Source organism: Anomaloglossus baeobatrachus, chromosome 3 (genome assembly GCF_048569485.1).
Source record: "Anomaloglossus baeobatrachus isolate aAnoBae1 chromosome 3, aAnoBae1.hap1, whole genome shotgun sequence".
NCBI classification, from domain to species: Eukaryota; Metazoa; Chordata; class Amphibia; order Anura; family Aromobatidae; genus Anomaloglossus; species Anomaloglossus baeobatrachus.
The window spans coordinates 25,318,593-25,329,298 of record NC_134355.1 but is presented as its reverse complement, the minus strand read 5'-3'; the positions used below and the strand labels follow the sequence as shown (position 1 = coordinate 25,329,298).

Genomic DNA, 10,706 nt, shown 5'->3' with positions numbered 1-10,706 from the left:
ATTTTTTTGAGCAGTATATATATATATATATATATATATATATATAGTATTATTAAATTATTGATCCCATAAATATTGGCATAAAGCGTTGGCACATGTAATTAATGTGATGTAGCGGTGACGACCTCTCTGCAATTGTACTTGACTGTAAATATTTCACTAAATACTTTTTGAACAAAATATACCCCAAATGTCATAGCCGCTTGTTGGATACATTTTCTTACGTCTTCCCATGACTGGAGCGCAGGTACCTGACCCAGTTAAAATTGGGAATAAAAATATTAGCAAATATTAGTAAACAAAAATGTTGAAAAGCTTCATAGCTACAATGGGAAATAATGTTACCAACGCAGGATCCAAGAAAGACTTTATTGTACAAATTAAGTAAAAAGCTGGAGTTTCCCCAAAAGGTTATCTAAAACTAGATATTTTATTGGAAGTTGTAGAAATCGATTAACTAATTATTGTCATTTTTGCATATTTCATAAAATTTCCATTAACTAGTTATAAGCCGCAGTTTCAAAAATTATTTTGGTGTTTAAAAAATAAAAATGTGAGGTCTCTTCCCCATGATCACATCAGCCATTAGCAGCCGGGGCTGGGGCTGTGATGTCACAATCTAATGGAACTCTGATGTCACCTTCCGCTCTATGACATCACAATGGGGTTACTCTATGTAAAGCCTGAGCGCAGGCCAGAGCTGTTTTTCGTGACTCCCTGTTGTTGGTTGCACACAGCTACAGGAATACGAAGGAGAAATAAATCAACGCTATTTCAGCGCGATTTCAAAGCGATTTTAACGCGATTTTAACGCGATTTCAACGCTATTAAACGCAATTTCAACGCGATCATGAGGATGCATAGGCGTCCACATTATGGCCAGCGGCTGCTGGTCAAGGCTCTCTCATCTTCCATGTCAACTGGTTCCAAATTTCTGACCCGACTCAAGGAATCCTATCGCAAGAGGACAACACTGATGGGAAATTTCTTCCTGGCCATGAAATCCGCCACCGTTCCAGCGATCAGGAGCTTCAGGTTGGTTACAAGAAAAAGACGTCAAGACGACGTCATCAGCCAAGACAGAGGTGACAAGAGTCCAACCTACATAGTAGGTGATACTGGATCCACTTCCAGCATTGCAAAAAGTGGAGCGAATCCTGCACATCCAGAATGTGCTGGAGATGCACACGAGGGGCTGCCAGAAGAAAGACCCCGGGACAGTCTGAAGAGAAAAGCATCAACCACCGAGGACATTCAGTCCAAGATGCTGCCACCGGCCAAAAGAGCCGCTACAGAAAACTTTTCGGATCTATGTAGAGAAGGATCCCTGGACCTGAAGACCCCACCAGTGGAGATCCCATCAATGGAGATCCCACCAATGGAGACCCCACCAGTGGAGACCCCACCAGTGGAGATCCCACCAGTGGAGATGCCTAATTTCTGGAGTCATGGGAACAACCTGTCTCCAGAGCAATTATTCATCCTGAGGAGCACAGGCGAGGCGGGCATGCTGGATGATGACATCATTGGCATGGCCCAGGAGCTGCTGCAGCATCAGTTTGAGGGTTTTGATGGCCTGCAGCCCCCGGCGGTTCTTTTAGTGCCAGGGTACTGCGTACTGCAGAATGCCGTACAGATCCACTATGATGAGGAGAGGGTGCACTGGCTGACTACCTGCTTCAAAAATGACCAAATCTTGGTGGCTGACAGCATCAATACTAGAAAACTGTCGCCATCCATCCGTCAGCAGATTATCAACATGTACGGTGTTGTGGTCGACGAGCCCCTGAAACATCTGAGCTTTCTCAATGTGGATCAGCAAAAAAACTGCTATGACTGTGGGGTGTTTGCTACAGCGTTTGCCTATGAGTTTCTGGCAGATGGCGGTGACCCCACAGCTCAGTTCCAGCATCAGGAGATCAGAGCTCATCTACTATCGTGCCTGCAGAACGGCAGGATCACCGCATTTCCAAAGAAGGTTAGGAAGTGACTCCATGTCTATAAACGACATGTAGAGTCTATCAGAAGTGACTCCATGTCTATAAACGACATGTAGAGTCTATAAGAAGTGACTCCATGTCTATAAACGACATGTAGAGTCCATGACGGTCCAAAAGACCACCCCGACCTTCAACCGACCACAACCCTGGGCCTACAGACCAGTCTGCACCGGTAAGTAACCATGGAATTTCCATTATGCCTCAATATAGTGAATGCAGAAATATGGTGGCTGGGGGGGGTGCTGTCATTATTGGGGGGTGTCTGATCGTCATTGTTTTTACTTTTTATTAGAAAAAGAGCACAAAGCGAGTAAATTTGCCATCTTGGAGGCCCAGAGATGGATCACAATGAACGCCCTCAGCAAACCCTAAATCACGTAAGTTCCTTCTTATAGGATTAATCATTTGTATTCTCATATCTTCTCATTATATATAACTTTCTAGTAAAATGGGATTTTTCCTTCATTATTTACAATCATTCCCAGATTCCTCTCCTGGGAACATATTACAGACAATCAGAGGACAGGGGTCACATCAGGGGAGAGCTATATAACACCAGGATGGGGGCCATGTAATTCCAGGATGGGGGCCATATAATACCAGGATGGGGACCATGTAATACCAGGATGGGGGCCATGTAATAACAGGATGGGGGGCATGTAATTCTAGGATGGGGGGCAATATAATACCATGGTGGGGTTTCATATAATACCAAGATGGGGGCCATATCATACCAGGATAGGGGCAAGTAATACCAGGATGGGGGACATGTAAAAACCAGGATGGGGGCCATGTAATACCAGGATGGGGGGCCATATACTATGAGGATGGGGCCCAATAATACCAGGATGGGAGCCATATAATAATAGGATGTGGACACATATACGAGGATGGGGGACAAAGATATAAGCATGGGATGGGAAAGCTGGTTGCTGAGGGAAAGACGTATAACAGACCATGGAAAAGCTGGGTGATGAGGGAAAGATGTATAGCAGAGAATGGGAAAAGTGGGTGCTGAGGGAAAGATGTATAACAGACCATGGGAAAGCTGGCTTCTGCGGTACAGATGTATAGCAGAGCATGGGAAAGCTGGGTGCTGAGGGAAAGACGTATAACAGACCATGGAAAAGCTGGGTGATGAGGGAAAGATGTATAGCAGAGAATGGGAAAAGTGGGTGCTGAGGGAAAGATGTATAACAGACCATGGGAAAGCTGGGTGCTGAGGGAAAGATGTATAGCAGAGAATGGGAAAAGTGGGTGATGAGGGAAAGATGTATATCAGAGAATGGGAAAAGTGGGTGATGAGGGAAAGATGTATAGCAGAGCATGGGAAAAGTGGGTGATGAGGGAAAGATGTATAGCAGAGCATGAAAAAGCCGGCTGCTGAGGGAAAGATGTATAGCAGAGAATGGGAAAAGTGGGTGATGAGGGAAAGATGTATATCAGAGAATGGGAAAAGTGGGTGATGAGGGAAAGATGTATAGGAGAGCATGAAAAAGCCGGCTGCTGAGGGAAAGATGTATAGCAGAGAATGGGAAAAGTGGGTGATGAGGGAAAGATGTATATCAGAGAATGGGAAAAGTGGGTGATGAGGGAAAGATGTATAGCAGAGCATGGGAAAAGTGGGTGATGAGGGAAAGATGTATAGCAGAGCATGAAAAAGCCGGCTGCTGAGGGAAAGATGTATAGCAGAGAATGGGAAAAGTGGGTGATGAGGGAAAGATGTATAGCAGAGAATGGGAAAAGTGGGTGATGAGGGAAAGATGTATATCAGAGAATGGGAAAAGTGGGTGATGAGGGAAAGATGTATAACAGCATGGGAAAGTCAGGTGCTGAGGGAAAGATGCATAGCAGAACTGTCATGTTTGACTCCTGGCTCAGCTGGAGCTGAGCCTTTTTTTTAGTTTCACTTCTGATGCAAGTCACGTTAGGGGTTAATCCTTTCTGCCTCGTTCTGGAGGTCAGGCTGCTTTATTAGGGCACTGTTTCTCTTGGACTTCGCCAGTGATACTTCTGGCTCTGCTGTGTTCTGCTCTTGAGTGACCTGTTGTCTGCCCTGCCCCCTCCTGACCTCCGTGTTCACCTGACCTGTTAACCTCCTCTGTTGTCTGTTTCCATCAGTGTCTCTCCCGCTGTCTCCCTGTTCGTTCCTTATCTGTATACCTTAATTCTGTCTTGTCTTCCCACTCCCCCTCACTTCTAGGCTCTGATTTCCCGGCTACTGACTATTTGCTTCCCTCTGACTACGTTTATACTTTGCCCTTGTGTACTTACAAGACCTCATGTTGTGACACGGCTTTCTGACGATTCTACTGCCATCTGGTGGGCTTGACTAGTATTACCTCTGCTAGGGAATTCCCTGCTCATACGTTTCCTCCACTTTTACGCCCCCTAGTGGTTTATCAGCTAACTACCTTCTCAGATAGTTTCAGGAATCCTCTCAGTCCCACATTACTGCGCTGTACTGCTATTGTAAATCTAGTACAGCGTGACAAGAACACAGGAAAGCTGGGGGGGGGGAGGGGGGCAGGTCCAAATTTTGCATCAGGGTCCATAAAACTGTAGTTACGCCACTGGGTCACATCCATGAAAACACCTTAAACATCTCTGGTAGAATGAAATCTGCATTCTGATTGGTTGCTATGTGTAAGGACAGGTTTCCTGTTAGATATGTTGGAGCGTCTGTCTCATTGTATCCTCATTGTATACTGAGGTTCTGTCACTTTTTGTATAATATATTTATGTGTTTTCTGTTTCACCAGAGTCTGTAATGGAGAAAGCGAGGCGCAGAGTCCGACCGTCTCCTGGTCTCAGAGGTCACTCCCGACCAGGGACAGGTCACATCGAGCGACCACAAAACCTCACATAAGGTAAGATAGATCATCAGTGTGTAATGTGATTAATGACAGGAGCTGATAATAACAGCGGACATGACGCCACATTGTGCTGACACAGAAGGTTAAAGATTCTCCTGGAAGACAAGAGAAGTGAACATTAGTAATCTGCCTGCAGCCACCACTAGGGGGAGCTCCCATTCACCACAATGCACAGGCTCCACTGCTCCCTCTAGTGGCACCCAGATTTATGACCAGTGACAGAAAGCAGAGAATTTGGAGCTTTGTGTCAGAAAAACTGAGCTCCAGCTCCGAAAAATATAGTATGAGATTAATCAATGCATTATTCTACCGTGTTTTCTGTTGTTTTTTACACAGGGGTGTGAACAAGAACAACCCCCAGGACATGGCTATAATAAATATCGGTGTGTCACCATGGACCCAAATATATTCCAGGTAAGAAGAATATAATAACTGGTAGTGAATGGGAGTAGGAGGAGTAGCCAACACTAGAGAGGAAAGAGAGTGGATTCAAAAAGATCTAGACACTTGAACAATGGGCCGAGGAGAACAGAATGGGGTTTACCAAAGACAAGTGCAAAGTCCTACATCTGGGTAATAGAAATGTAAAAAGCACATATAGTATAGGAGTAATAAAACTGGACGATAGCAATAGGGAAAAGGACTGGGGCAGAAAAGTAGATCCCAGATGCAACATGAATCTGGGATCTACAGTCCTTCATTATTTCCAATCAGTCCGAGATTCCTTTGCTGAGAACATATCAGGGACAATCAGAGGACTCGGGTCACATCCATGAAAAGATAGTAGACCTCATTTATCAAAACTGTCCATAGCAACCAATCAGAGCTCAGCTTGCATACCTTAAACATCTCTGGTAGAAGGAAAGCTGCATGCTCATTGGTTGCTATGTGTAAGGACAGGTTTCCTGTCAGATATGTTGGAGCGTCTGTCTCATTGTATCATCTTTGTATACTGATGTCCTGTCACTTTTTGTATAAATATATTTGTGTTTTCTGTTTCACCAGAGTCTGTAATGGACAAAGCGAGGTGCAGAGTCCGACCCTCTCCTGGTCTCAGCGGTGACTCCCGACCAGAGACAGGTCACATCGAGCGACCACAAAACCTTATATAAGGTAAGATCATCAGTGCGTAATGTGATTAATGACAGGAGCTGATAATAACAGCGGACATGACGCCACATTGTGCTGACACAGAAGAGTGAAGATTCTCCTGGAAGACGAGAGGAGACGTGATCATTAGTAATCTGCCTTCAGCCACCACTAGGGGGAGCTCCCATTCACCGCAATGCACAGGATCCACTGCTCCCTCTAGTGGTACCCAGATATATAACCAGTGACAGAGAGCAGAGAATTCAGAGCTGTATAATAGAAAAACTGAGCACAAGCTCTGAAAAATATACTATGAGATTAATCAATGCAGAATTATAAAGCGTATTCTGTTATTTTGTACACAGGGGCGTGAACCAGAAGAAGAACGACCCCCAAGACACAGGACCCATGGACCCAAATATATCCCAGGTCAGAAGAATATAATAAGTGGTAGTGACCGGGAGTAAATCGTGTGCCCCTCTCTGATGTGTAATATTCGGCTGCTCAATGACCAGTTCTGTCTCCTCTTTCTACAGATCACTGCTCCAGAGCGGGGGGTCCGCTGTGCCCCCACAATGAAGATGGGGTACGGCTGGGGAAGACGACTATGACAAGTCAATGATGTGGCGGCCGCCATGTCAGGAGCAGATGACGCTTCTCAGTACGAGGCAGATTCCGGGCTCGGTCTCTGTTCTCTTTACTTTCCGCAGTCAGATGTAATCACAGAGTAAGTGACTCTTCTGCTGCGTCCACCGCCATCTACGGCACATGCTGCCATTATCCAGCACATGGGCGGCACGGCGGCTCAGTGGTTAGCACTGCAGTCTTGCAGAGCTGGGGTCCTGGGTTCAAATCCAACCAAGGACAACATCTGCAAGGAGTTTGTATGTTCTCCCCGTGTCTGCGTGGGTTTCCTCCGGGGTCTCCGGTTTCCTCCCACACTCCAAAGACATTACAGATAGGATGTAAAGCGCTGCGGAATTAATGGCGCTATATGAGTGAATAAATATCACTGTTATTATATAACTGGCCGTGTGTACGAGTCTCCTTCATCCTGACTGTATATTTAGTATGGAAGGTGGTGACCCCAGGATATTTGGGGTGCAGTATAGTAATAGTGTTACTGTCTTATATATTTACCCTCCGCTTGTTCCCAGCTGTCATACACAGATCTGTATATACCGTAGATGCCTCATAATATATTGTATATACTGATCACAGGTTTTGTGGTCGGCCATGATTTTCTTCCCTCAGACTTTGAGGTGATGGCTCCTGATAACAATAATCAGATTCATCCCATCAGACAAGCAGATTGATGTCACCCCCAGTTTCTGCTACAAATCCCCCTAGAATTAGTCTTTATCACAGGCAGAAATGGCCAGAAACCACATGAGAGCTCCGCTTATCAACGTCTTTCCAGTATTAGGAGGTGTGAAGTGGAGGAGTACTGCATGACCTCCATATTACACAGTAACACACGGGCAGGGCTGGTCTTCATGGTGAACATTACCTGTCTGGTAGATCATCCATAGAAGTGTAACTGGAGGAGGCTCAAATTCCCGATCCCCATCACTGCTGAGAATAAGAGGCCAACAAAATACTGGGATGTATCAAGACAAGCATTGAATCTAGATCCAGAGAGGTGATTATTCCCCTATACTCTGCCCTGGTCACACCCCACCTGGAATACTGGGAACAGTCCTGGGCCCCAATTCAAGAAAGACATCGATATATTGGAGCAAGTCCAGAGAAGAGCACCCAAGATGGTAGAAGGTCTGCAGACCATGTCCTGTGAAGACCGGATACAAGAACTAAAGAGGAGGCTGAGAGGAGACTTAATAGCGGTCTACAAATACCTGAAATGTCACAGGACAGAGGGAACCACCCTATTCGTATTAGCACAAGAAAGTACAAGAAGCAACGGGAGGAAACTAAAAGGAAGGAGATTCAGTACAAACATTAGGAACTTTCTGACAGTGAGGGCAGTCAGAGTGGAACAGGCGGCCTCGAGAGGCAGTGAGGGTAGTCAGAAAGTGGAACAGGCGACCACAGGAGGTAGTGAGGGCAGTCAGAGAGTGGAACTGGAGACCACGGGAGGTAGTGAGGGCAGTCAGAGAGTGGAACAGGCAACCATAATACAGGATGTAACTATTAGTATTCGAGAAGTAATGTAAGTATATAGGTATTTTATGTAGATGGTTACCGTACTTTTCGGACTATAAGACGCACCAGACTATAAGACGCACCCTGGTTTTAGAGGAGGAAAATGGGAAAATAAAATTTTAAGCAAAAAATGTGGTCATGACACACTGTTATGGGGCGAGGATCTGCTGCTTACACTGTTATGGGGGTAATGTCCACAAATTCTTGACTAAGGTACCGCATCCTGGTAATCATCCTCCTGCCTTGTATATACAGTATATGTCCCTCATCCTGCTATATACAGTCATCCTGACATATGGCCGCATCCTGCTATATACTGGCATATGCCCCCATCCTGCTGAGATGCCCCCATCCTGCTGGGATGACCCCATCCTGCTGAGATGACCCCATCCTGCTCATATTATACCCCCATCCTGGTGTATGGCCGTATCCTGTGGCACATAAAAAAAAATAAACGTTCATACTCACCTCACCTTACCTCACTCCCTGCAGCATCGCTTGTCCTCCCGTCTGTGTCATTGACAGCGCCGCTGAGAGGAGCCGTCCCCGTTACCCTGCTGCATCGCGATCATCTCCCGTGTCTGTGCCGGGCGGGCGGCGGCGTGTGGATACGTGCGCACAGCGATGACGTCATCGCTGTACGTGCCGCTAGTCTCCACGCAGCCGACAGCACAGACACAGGAGATGATCGCGATGCAGCAGGGTAACGGGGACGGCTCCACTCAGCGGCGCTGACACAGACGGGAGATCGCGGTGCTGCAGGGGAACGGTGAGTAATGTGTACTGATTCACTGCTCCCCGCGCTGATGATGATGCGCGGGGAGCAGTGAATACAGCCGCACATGATCACGCCAGGCTGTAGTTGCCAGGGGTGATCATGCGGGCTGGCTGTTTATCCCCCGCCCATCATCCCGCCCACCTGTGAGTGCCTGCTTCAGCGCTGAGGGATGATGGGCGGGGGATGGGCGTGCATATTAAATGAGCGGGGCAACGTGGTTACGGCAGGCTGCTACAGCCTGCTCGTGCCCCCGATGACCCGCTCCATCGCAGCACCCTCATTCCCCGCAGCCACATTCAGACCATAAGACGCACCCTCCACTTTCCCCCAACATTTGGGGGAAAAAAAGTGAGTCTTATGGTCCAAAAAATACGGTATATACATCTGTATATTCGCTATTACAGTGGCTCCACTTTTGTGATATCAGAGGCCACTAGCTTGAGCCTCAAAATAAAGTTAAAAAGTGAATTAATAGACGTAAAATATCTAAACAGATATACAGTAGTTCCAATCAAAATCACCGTGACTGTCTGGAATTGATTATGTCACTGGCATGAAAGTAAAGTCTCTCATTCCTTAAAGGGAATCTGTCACCAGGTTTTTGCTCTACCATATGAGAGCAGCATAAGGTGGAGACAGAGACCCTGATTCCAGCGATGTGTCACTTACTGAGCTGTTTGCTGTCATTTTGATAAAATCAGTGTTTTCTCTGCTGCAGATCTAGCAGTTATACAGAGCTCATGAATATGCTAGACTACCTGCAGCACGCCAAGTAGTCCTGTAATGATAATTTACTGTTGTTTAATCTGTGATTTTATCAAAACTACACTAAGCAACCCGGTAAGTGACACATCTCTGGAATCAGAATCTTTGTCTCTATGTTACGATGCTCTCAGATTAGGTGGCAAAAACCTGGTGACAGATTCCCTTTAACTCCTTCATGACCTTGGATGTATATATACGTCCAAGGTCACCAATCCCCCCCTCCCCCCCTTCCCGGTTACCGCAGGTTTCGGTGGCGAGCCCGCAGTAATCCCTGTATATGTCTGCTGATCCGATCAGCAGACATATGCAGCTAACAGGAGCGGGTGATGATAGATTAATCTGTGCCTGCTTACCACTTAGATCGCGTTGTCAAAATGACAGCGGCGGGGATCACACTGTTCTTTTTTGTTAAAAAAAGATAAAAAATAGTATGGCTCTTGGAAGAAAGGGAGGAAAAAACAAAGAATAAAAAATGAAAAATCGCCAGAGGATGAAGAGGTTAAAGACCCCCATTAATGTATATCTTTGTAAAAACTAAAAAAAAAGTTTAAAAGGTTGAATCATTTCCCGTTTTCTCATCCAAAAATGCAGAAATAATAATAATAATAATAATAATAATAATAATAATAATAATAATAATAATAATATGCTATTGCCGCATCAAATATCAAATTATTGAACCTGGAAGAAAAATTCTACAAAGAACGAACAAAAGTTTGGTTGTCCAAGAGCAGAGACGTATAAAACATAATGGGGGTCATTAGGGGTCCTACACCACTGGGTGCCCCCTAGAGCCAGTCCACAATGTATATTCTGTAGTCAATGGGCCAGGGAGGGTTTTCGGCCCCTCAGGCACTAGGACCACGGTTGGACTAACGCTTCTATGGTTGCACCACTGACAATGGAGAGATCAATGAAGTAGTCTGTGATAAGTCACCTTGTTCCTGACACATTGGGGTATTGGAGAGGTGTGAAGTCTCTGCACTCAGGAGATGGCCATTGTATTGGAATGAGGGGCTTCATTATCACATGTGA

General features: G+C 45.8%; 1 long non-coding RNA gene across 1 annotated transcript; it reads left to right on the top strand.

The window, feature by feature from the left end:
- Positions 1 to 2,084: 2,084 nt before the first annotated feature.
- LOC142294891 (uncharacterized) lies at positions 2,085 to 6,398 on the top strand. The gene is made up of 6 exons (XR_012751318.1): positions 2,085 to 2,172; positions 2,293 to 2,377; positions 4,763 to 4,870; positions 5,213 to 5,290; positions 5,882 to 5,989; positions 6,331 to 6,398. It is a non-coding gene; the product is annotated as an uncharacterized LOC142294891 (long non-coding RNA).
- The last annotated feature ends 4,308 nt before the right edge of the window (positions 6,399 to 10,706 follow it).